Source organism: Danio aesculapii, chromosome 8, assembly GCF_903798145.1.
Source record: "Danio aesculapii chromosome 8, fDanAes4.1, whole genome shotgun sequence".
Lineage (NCBI taxonomy): Eukaryota > Metazoa > Chordata > Actinopteri > Cypriniformes > Danionidae > Danio > Danio aesculapii.
In genome coordinates, this window is record NC_079442.1 from 52,485,203 (window position 1) to 52,495,534 (window position 10,332).

The 10,332-nt window shown below is 37.2% G+C and overlaps 1 long non-coding RNA gene across 1 annotated transcript; it reads left to right on the plus strand.

Moving 5' to 3' along the window:
- Positions 1-615: 615 nt before the first annotated feature.
- LOC130233921 (uncharacterized) lies at positions 616-6,180 on the plus strand. The gene is made up of 4 exons (XR_008838253.1): positions 616-2,274; positions 2,375-2,519; positions 2,631-2,694; positions 4,512-6,180. It is a non-coding gene; the product is annotated as an uncharacterized LOC130233921 (long non-coding RNA).
- Positions 6,181-10,332: the final 4,152 nt, after the last annotated feature.

The following is a 10,332-nucleotide window of genomic DNA, read 5'->3' on the forward strand; positions in this document are numbered from 1 at the left end:
TAGCACAATCACCTCACAGCAAGAAGGTCGCTGGTTCAAGCCTCGGCTGGTTCAATTGGTGGTTCTGTGTGGAGTTTGCATGTTCTCCCCGTGTTGGCATGAGTTTCCTCCGGGTGCTCCAGTTTCCCCCACAAGTCCAAACACATGCGCTATAGGGGAATTGGGTAGGCTAAATTGTCCTTAGTGTATGTGTGTGAATGAGTGTGTATGGATGTTTCTCAGTGATGGGTTGCAGCTGAAGGGGCATCCGCTGTGTAAAACATATGCTGGATAAGTTGGCGGCTCATTCCGCTGTGTCGACCCCAGGTTATTAAAGGGACTAAGCCGAAGAGAAAATGAATGAATTTATTCAATTTCCCATTAATTGTATTTTATTAACGTTTACCCCATACCCCGACCCTAAACCTGTCACAGTAGTGTAAAAACAGATCTGGATCTGGTGTCTTTTCTATTAGTATAGCTGATTAACCATTGGATGGTTGATAACAGTCTTCTGAGCCTAACAGTATGAGTTTGACTATGAAATTTATGAATATTCATATAGTCTATGCTCCGCCCATGTGTCAACTTATAAATAACAGAACACCGGACATTCCAGCATCAGAATATCTACAAAAGACATCGAAGAAGAAGCTCAGAGCTGTATGTTAAATTATCTACAGCTGTTCAGCATGATTCCTCCTCAAAGCGAATCCACAGAGGTAAATATGCCACTTTTCAATGATGCACCTTTACCAGACATCAAATTATACTTGTTGACTTTGACAAGGGATGTTTGTTCATATATGAGGTGGCATTTCCTCTGTGTTTTAAGGAGCGTTTGCTTATGCATTTGGTCTTTGTACAAGATGTGGTTGACCAGATTCAGCCTGATACAACTTGGCTCAGTTGTGATCGATATGGTTTCATTGATTGCAGTGTACAGACAACATTGCTGCTCAGAAAATCAGTGTATCCTCTTTACATTCATATTATGGCTGTGTAAGGCTGGTTTCACCATTGTTACCTTAGCTGAAGAGGGCACAGTTTTTAGTTTAGAAAGTCTCACTACAGCTGTGCTGCTGACATCAGCCATAATTGACATGATTTCAGATATCAGAAGAGTCTGTACAATAAAAGCTAACAATATCATGACCGACATACAAGGACCAGTTCACCACTGCCAAACTGTGGCATGTACAATAGAGGAAGATGCGGAAGCCAGTGGCTAAAACAGAAATCGATACCCTGAGAGGAGTCTGGCTGTGCAGTGCAATCTTGGCTGCATCCAATACTTTTTCTTGGTGTGACCTAACCCCACCCCTAATCCTATCACTCACATTGACGTCAGTAGCTCCATTGAATGCATTGTGTCTGACTTTGCTTCATAAAGGCTGTATCCACATAATAATAGGCACACCGTAGGAAAATCCAACTCAACACCACTGCATAATAAATTCAGCAGACCCATGAACCTGGTTTACACCCAATTTGTGAGCCCGAAGAAGTGCCATGACTTAAGGATGTGAAATTTGGATACCAGTCCAACTTATTTGCTATTAGGCCATGGCTTGCTTGCTTATTCCAAATTGTTTTAATAAAAAACTTTTACTTATATTCTTTGTTGGGTTTTTATTTACTCAAATTATTGTGACACCAAAAAAAAAATGATAAAAGTAACCCTATATTAACTCTCAATTCCTTGTACAGGCAAGCAATATATTCTATTTCACCAGTTTAGTATTGTAATTTCTAACTGTGCTATAAAAGGCTATAATGTTTTCTCTCTGGTGAATGTTGTATAGTAGTGATGCTGTGTGCATATGTAATAAAAAGTCGTGGTGACAAAGAGGGTCAGATCCAAATGCAGCTTATTAAAGTTTAATCAGGCTGGTGACGTTTAAAACAAACTGGAGCATATGAGTAATAAAAAATTGTGGTCAGAATAACAGGCTGAATGGTGGGGACAGGAGGCAAAAACATCAGGCACAATAAACAAAACTAGGGTCAAAAACACGGAAAGGTAAGATGAGGAAAATGCGTCGTAATGCTAACAAAACAAAACAAGACTCAGTGTAGGGAATTTAAAGATTTGCAGGGAGGAACAGGCTTTCAGTGCTGTCAATAAACAAAATAAAAAACACATTTAGGGCTTCTCTGCAGTATATATCAATGTCAAATAGATGTTCAATATTCTCACATCGTCTGTTCTTTTGTTTTTATATCAAATTCTTTAACGAGTGCCGAAGATGACTGAGGATGCTGAGGTGGCGCTCTGCTATCCAGCTGCTTACGGTCTGTATTATCTCTCTCTTTATTCATCTGTATGCCGTATGATCATTACTTAATTTTCTGAACATTTTATAAAAGCAGTTTTGTTGTTTGTGCCTTACAGTTGTCTGTGACTGGCTGACGTCAACAGAGACCTAGACTACGCATCTAAAACTAAACTAATACTAAGAATTAATCAAAACATACCGGCGAGTGCTTTAACCTACAGCATAAAGAAGAAATGCCTGTTCGCTTCTGTTCATATAAAGGTAAGCTTGTGTCATCTTCTGTTTTCGTTTAATATTTGCTGCCCTTACATGAATAATTAGCATATTATAACTGTGCAACAGCTAATCTCACACTATTATGTTGCACAACAGCTTAACTGGAATCAGAAGACCAGGGAAATTTGGAGACAGTCAATGCTTCAGTTCAGCCTAATCAGTAAGAGCTTTAAAATTAATTAAATTATGTGCTATTGTTTGCTTGAAATTATGCAAGACAACTATGCAAAACGGGAACATGATTACTTGTTAAATTACGTAAATGCTGTTTTTGTTGGATATTATGAAAGAAGAATTTGAGCAGCCCCACATGGAAAGAACCTACAGTTGAAGTCAGAATTATTAGCCCCCCTGTTTATTTTTTCCTCAATTTCTGTTTAACGGAGAGCAGATTTCTTCAACACATTTCTAATCATAATAGTTTTAATAACTCATCTCTAATAACTGATTTATTTTCTCTTTGCCATGATGACAGTAAATAATATTAGACTAGATATTCTTCAAGACACTTCTATACAGCTTAAAGTGACATTTAAAGGCTTAACTAGGTTAATTAGGGTAACTAGGCAGGTTAGGGTATATAGGCAAGTTATTATATAATGATGGTTTGTTCTTCAGACAGTTGAATAAAAAATAGCATAAAGAGGCTAATAATTTTGACCTTTAAATGTTTTATTTTTTTTAATTAAAACTGATTTTATTCTAGCCGAAATAAAACAAATAAGACTTTCTCCAGTAGAAAAAATATTATCAGACATACTGTGAAAAATTCCTGAATCTGTTAAACATCATTTGGGAAATATTTTTAAAAAGAAATTTAAAGGGGGGCTAATAATTCTGACTATAACTGTATATGAGGATATATGCGCATATATGAAACCTATATGCAGTATATTTGCACATATATGATAATATATACACTGCATATATGCGTATATAAGCCACATATAGGCAAAATTGAGGTGCATACATTTGCATATACAGGTCATATAGGTCTCCTGTATTGCTTCTTTATATCCACTTATAAGCCCTATATGTACATACAAGATATGTCTCCTTCTGTATATAGCTCATATCTCACTTTGGCAACTGTCATATATGATGCCTAGCTCATATTTTCTATTATCAAGGCAATAACTAAGATCTAAAAAAAATGCATAAAATATATGTATGTGCGAACATTTCAAATTGGTATCACATGTAATTGGCATGTTGTGGAATTTAAATATTGCAAATAAGTGAGAGCCCACGCGGAAAGAACCTATATAAACATCTATGTTTTAATATAGGCTTTGATAAAGGTTTTTAATATATGTGACGTATATGAAATTGGCCGTTTTCCTATATTATATGTACACACAGCTGAATTCAGAATTATTAGCCCTCTTTGAATTTATTTCTTTTTTAAATATTTCCCAAATGATGTTTAACAGATTCAGGAAATTTTCACAGTATGTCTGATAATATTTTTTCTTCTGGAGAAAGTCTTATTTGTTTTATTTCGGCTAGAATAAAAGCAGTTTTAATTTTTTTTAAACCCTTTTAAGGTCAATATTATTAGCCCCTTTAAGCTATTGTTTTCTAGTCTACAGAACAAACCATCGTTATACAATAACTTGCCTAATTACCCTAACCTGCCTAGTTAAATGTCACTTTCAGCTGTATAGAAGTGTCTTGAAGAATATCTAGTCTAATATTATTTACTGTCATCATGGCAAAGATAAAATAAATCAGTTATTAGAGATGAGTTATTAAACTATTATGATTAGAAATGTGTTGAAAACATCTGCTCTCCGTTAAACAGAAATTGGGGAAAAAAATAAACAGGGGGGCTAATAATTATTACTTTAACAGTATATGTGTTAGGGGCTCCCGTGTGGGAGGCCATATAGGCTTCCTCTTTCTGTGTTTTAATAGCTTGATTTGCAGTAATATAGTTTTTGTTTGCATTTCATATGTTACTTTTGGTTTCTGCAGGGCTCTCGGGTCCGTGCCGAACAGGAAAAAGCAAGGGATTATCGTAAAAGACGGAGAAAAAGAGAGGGATCAAATAGAAAAGGACTTGCAAAGGAAAAGCAGTGTTTCTGATCAAGATCAAATCTCAGAAATGTTCTTAGTGAAATTATACTACCTCCAATACACATGAGCTGCTATTAATTATATAAAAAACACTGCATTTAAGCATTAATGAAGACACGATGTTCATACTGTTTGGCTAGAGGAGAACTGGTCCCCTGACTGAGTCTGGTTTCTCCCAAGGTTTTTTCTCCACTGTTTTTATCTGGTGGAGTTTGGGTTCCTTGCCACTGTCGCCTTCTGGCTTGCTCAGTTGGGGTTTAATATTCAGTATGATCAGGGTTTGAAATGAACTTGTCTCTCACTGGCCAATTTGGCTATTAATAGAACTTCTAATAGCCAAAACAAATGATCTAAAAAAAGATCTGACATGACCAGGCTACCAAAGTCATTGATTAAAATATGAATGATTATTTCTGAATCGCCCTCAGTTTTGCAACAATCATTGCAGATACAAAATTGTCTATCATTTCTCTTTAAATTTTTACAGCATTTCCTTGTAAATTGCAAATATAGCTCACTTCATAATTATCAATGGTAAACATGCTGAAAATAAGTGGAGAGGCTGTTTACAAGATCACCACTGAACACAAGCATATGGTGCACAATGAAATCTAAGTTATTAGAGGTGTATTTACACATACTGTAGGTCTTAGACATGCCAGCCTTTTCTCACGAGCAATCGCAACTACTGTATTTTACATATTGTTTGAAAAGTGGCTAATTTGTACAAATTCATATGGATTATTTTTAAAATCCTACATTTTCATATGATAAAGGGGCCCCAAACCCCAACCCTCATTGTGGAGTGAGCAAATTGTACTAAAATGTACAAATTAGATTGTACAAATGAATATGAATAAGCCAATAAATTAAAAAGTTACCTATTGCTGTGAGATTGTGTTGGACATGGAGCATTTACAAGGACAGGCTAAAAAAAACAGCTTTCTTAATTGAATCCTGGGGCTTCTGTTTTGTCGATTTGTCCTTGTCAGATTGTCTTCCCATTCAGAATTATGTAGCACGTCTTGACCAAATCCGATTGTGCTACCATTGTAAATTGTGATCTGCAGCAGTGTGATATAAGACTGTAATATCACCCTAATTCCTAACCTCGACTTTAGAAGCATTCACATAGTGGGCAGCATATTCTGATGGAAAGGATAAATCGGCAGGACACTGGTGTTGTGATAATTCATGCTATCCATTGTATTGTGCTTCAAACATTATATGTATGGTTCTAATGTGGAAGGGCGCTGACAATTATTACAAACTGATCATAAATGAACATAATTATCATAACCCACTACACTGGCCCGTGTGTTGATATGTGTTACCAACCTACAGTCATCATCTGCATTTAGCGGATTGGTTGATGATTTCAAGCAATGCAAAACATTGAAATGTAAACATATTGGATATTTATATTGTAAATATAGTGAATGTATTTGATATTTAATTCATAAAAATATTCATCTTTATTGTAAATATTGCAAATTTTACATTGTAAATATTGTACAAATATTTATTTTATTGTAAATATATTAGTAAATACATTTTCTTTTTCTTCTGTTTTGTTTCTTGCCTCCTCATAACTTGTATGCATTCAGTATGCACATGTATATAACATATTAAAGGGCACCTATGGTAAAAAATCTACTTTTCAAGCTGTTTGGACAGACATATGTGCATGTATGATGTATAGAGTGTCATATTTGGGTGATATAAGCACACCCAGTGCTTTTTTTTTCAATTTGCCAACATAAAAAACGGTGGACCAATTGGAGCGGTTTTCAAATCGACCGCTACCTGACGTAGGAGAGTGGCCCCCCCGCCCACCAATATTGATTGACAGGCGCGTCATCATATCCTCAGTTTGTTGATTCACGTCCGCCATTTTCAGCGTGAGTCGAAGCGATATCACTAAAGGAACACGCTAGCTCTATTTTTAGATGCAAGGCTCATTGGGCTCAACACAAGATCAATATTCTCCACATTATCGCTCTAATCAGAATTATTGGTTGTATCTTTAGGTAGGTTTGCAAACATGTGTACTTCTCATTGAGTCTACCTTATACTTCAGCCGTTTGCATTTCTCGCGATCCCAGAAGCTCCCTGTGATCTTAACTAGCATGCGTTTTAGAATTCTAAACATAGGTTTCTATCAGGGTACACTCAAGTCGATGGCTGGGCGCCGTGGACCGCTGCAGAAACCTATGTTTAGAATTCAAAAATGCGTGGCGCGACGATTCGGGACACTTCATGTTTCTGCCGCGCTACAGAGAGTGTCTGGTGTGCCGTGTCACGGCTTCGAGCGGTGCATCCGGTGCCTCAGTCAAAGTTAATTCAGTGTGCGTGGTTATTAGTTTCTGTGTACAAGCTCGGCACTTGAAACTAGCACACAGTTGGCTGTAAAACTGTACAAAGACACAAATGATTTTGTACTCTCTGCTTGGTCTGTGTCAGAGTCCTACATGTACGACTGATTGCTGAACCTCTCACTCCTGCTCCTTCTCTCATTCTTCCTGTCAGACTCTGTTGCAAACGCAGAGCGGGTGAGCTCATGGCCCCGCCCCCTTGTTACGTTGGCGGGAAGCCGAAACTAATTTACATGTGAAGCAACACACCCTAAATCAGCGAGCTGTGGACACGCCCCCAACATGACACTTTTAACACATTATAATAAAATAATCTGAATTGTGTTTTAAACTGAACCTGAACTGGCACACTCAGAACAACCAGAATATTAATATTAAATCAGAAAAAAGAGGTCAACTATGTGCCCATTAAATTGGATCATTACAGTAAAGTCAGTCCACTTTGCCAATGGACCCTTTTCACATATTCAGGTTTCTCCACAGCAGAAGTTGTCATAGTTGGGAAAATCAGAGCCCAACGGAAGAGTACAACAAATTATTTTTTACAATCCTATTTGCTGAAATAATAAAAGAAAAACTCCACGATGGTGTTATCAAGACTTTCAGAAAGAGGAAAAGAATATTGTGAGACTGATAACGACAGCCAGAAGAGAGAATATTGCAAAATTTACTGTCCTGGCTATACACTCTGTATTCCAGTAATCCTTTTTTTTTGTAATTTGATGCAAAGATGATATAATACATACATAAATACATATATATGTAAATTACTTTTTTATATAAATAACTTTAAAGGATTTAGGATGCTGATGACCATTAAATGTGGCATAACACATCTTCCACTTCTAAGTTTCGTATTGAATTTAAAATATTGCTTCTTACCTATAAAGCTTTAAATAATCTAGCTCCTGTTTATCTAACCAATCTTCTGTCTCGCTACAATCCAAACCGCTCTTTAAGATCTCAAAACTCAGGGCTTCTGGCAGTACCTAGAATAGCAAAGTCGAGTAAAGGAGGTCGAGCCTTCTCATTTATAGCTCCTAAACTCTGGAATAGCCTTCCTAATAACGTCCGAGGCTCAGACACACTCTCCCAATTCAAAACTAGATTAAAGACCTATCTGTTCAGTAAAGCATACACTCAGTGCCCCACTTAGCGGGCTTCCACACAGGTTTCTCCAAGACCAACGACGAGATAATCCCAAAGTTTCCATATCCTGGATCAGGCCGTATCCTGAGCAGCTACTGTGGTGGTCATGGAGGAGTGGAGAGCATGAGACTGATTCCTGTGACGCTCCAGAGACAGACGAGTCTTTGCTGAGGCCAGCTTCCAGCCTCCGCCACTGAGACTGCAGCTCTGCACAAGACGTTTGGCCAGCGGAGAAATTAAAATGGTCGTGCCCAACTGAGTCTGGTTTCTCTCAAGGTTTTTTTTCTTCACTTCCGCCATTAGTGAAGTTTTTTTTCCCTCTCCGCTGTTGCCACTGGCTTGTATGGTTCGGGATCTGTAGAGCTGTGCATCGTTGGATTTGCTCTTCAGTATTTGGACTCTCAGTAGTGATTATTAAACCACACTGAACTGAGCTCAACTGAACTTAAACACTACAAACTGAACTACACTGTTCCTATTTACTATGACCCTTTATGTGAAGCTGTTTTGACACAATCTACATTGTATAAGCGCTATACAAATAAAGGTGAATTGAATTGAAAATCCATGTGTGCTTTCTTTAAAAAGTAAAAAAAAACGTAGAAGTTTACAAAAATAGAAGTTTATTTTAAAATTCCATTGTGGACATTTTGATACGGAACAAAAAGTCAATCCTGCAAACTTCAGCCGAAAAACTGTAATGGTTATTGGCTGTGTGACAGGAAGGAGATCAGAAGCCATTGTTTGATGATAATGCTGAGATGACCCCAAGTTTGACTTTTTTCCCCAATGGTATTTAATAGACTCTCTCATCTTCTGCCAGTAAGACAATCTCTGCCCCAATGTAAATTATATGTGTGTATGTCTGTAGTGTTGGCCATCCATATGATTAAATGTGTAGGAATGGGGTATACAGTATGCACAGACTTTTATTTGTTAGTGCTTCCAGTGAACTGTCCTTCCATTACAAAATCACAAGGTTTAAGATCTGAATTCTTAAAAAAATCTGTGGTTTTCACTGTCTGATTTATATACGAAATAAAGTGGATCTCAGACTAGTCATGAAGCACTGCATAAAATTTCATTGTTTTTGAGCATGTCTTTAAAATATGGAAATGTATTTTACCACAGTACTTTCAATGGAGTTTCTGTGTTACGGCAATTGCGTTTACGCTTGAACAACTAAATAAATGCTTAAGTCTATTTAACTGGTTGTATTTTAGTTACATACCACATCGATGCTGTAAAAGGAACCTTAGGAAATTGAAAATAGTCACATTAACCTTTCACCGCAAGTTTATCATTGGCTGCAAACACTAGATGTGCATATAGTCCATTGTGAATTGATAAATCAGTCAAGATGTTTAACAGTGTGGAGCTGTACCCAAATACTCATAGCTTTAAAGGGACAGTTTGTCAAAAAATGACAATTCTGTCATCATTTACTCGTCTTTCAATAATCTTTCTTCTTTTGAGCACAGAGGAAGATATTTTGAAGAAGGATGGAAGCCTGTAACTCAGGGGTCACCAATCTCGGTCCTGGAGGGCCGGTGTCCCTGCAGGGTTTAGCTCCAGCTTGCCTCAACACACCTGCCTGGATGTTTCAAGTATACCTAGTAAGACCTTGATTAGCTTGTTCAGGTGTGTTTGATTAGGGTTGGAGCTAAAATCTGCAGGACACCGGCCCTCCAGGAACAAGTTTGGTGACCCCTGCTGTAACTATTGACTTCCTTTCCCTATTTGTTTTTTCTACTATGTAAGCCAATGGTTATAGATGTTCATCTGTCCTCATAATATGCTCTTTTTTTGTTCAAAATAAACTCAGAAAGGTTTAAAACCACTTGAAGGTGAGTAAATAGTGAATAAATTGTCCATTTTGGGTGAACCATCCCTTTAAATGTCATCCAATAGATTTGTCAAAAGGACAAGTCTTTCAAGCGGTTCTAAAGCAACACCAGATCTGCCTCTTTGTGGAAGTGATGCGGTTTCAATGACATGGCACTTTATCTTTGTGGGAAACTATAGTAGCTTCTAAGAAAGACGGTTGATGATAAATCACGTGACACGATGACTCAAAGAGCAGCCTGATTTGCCTTCCTCTTGAGAATTAAACATATATTGTCACTGTCGTGTTTTCTGGTTAGTAGTTTGAAAGCCATTAGGAATCATGGGTTTATAATCCTTTGTGATTTACA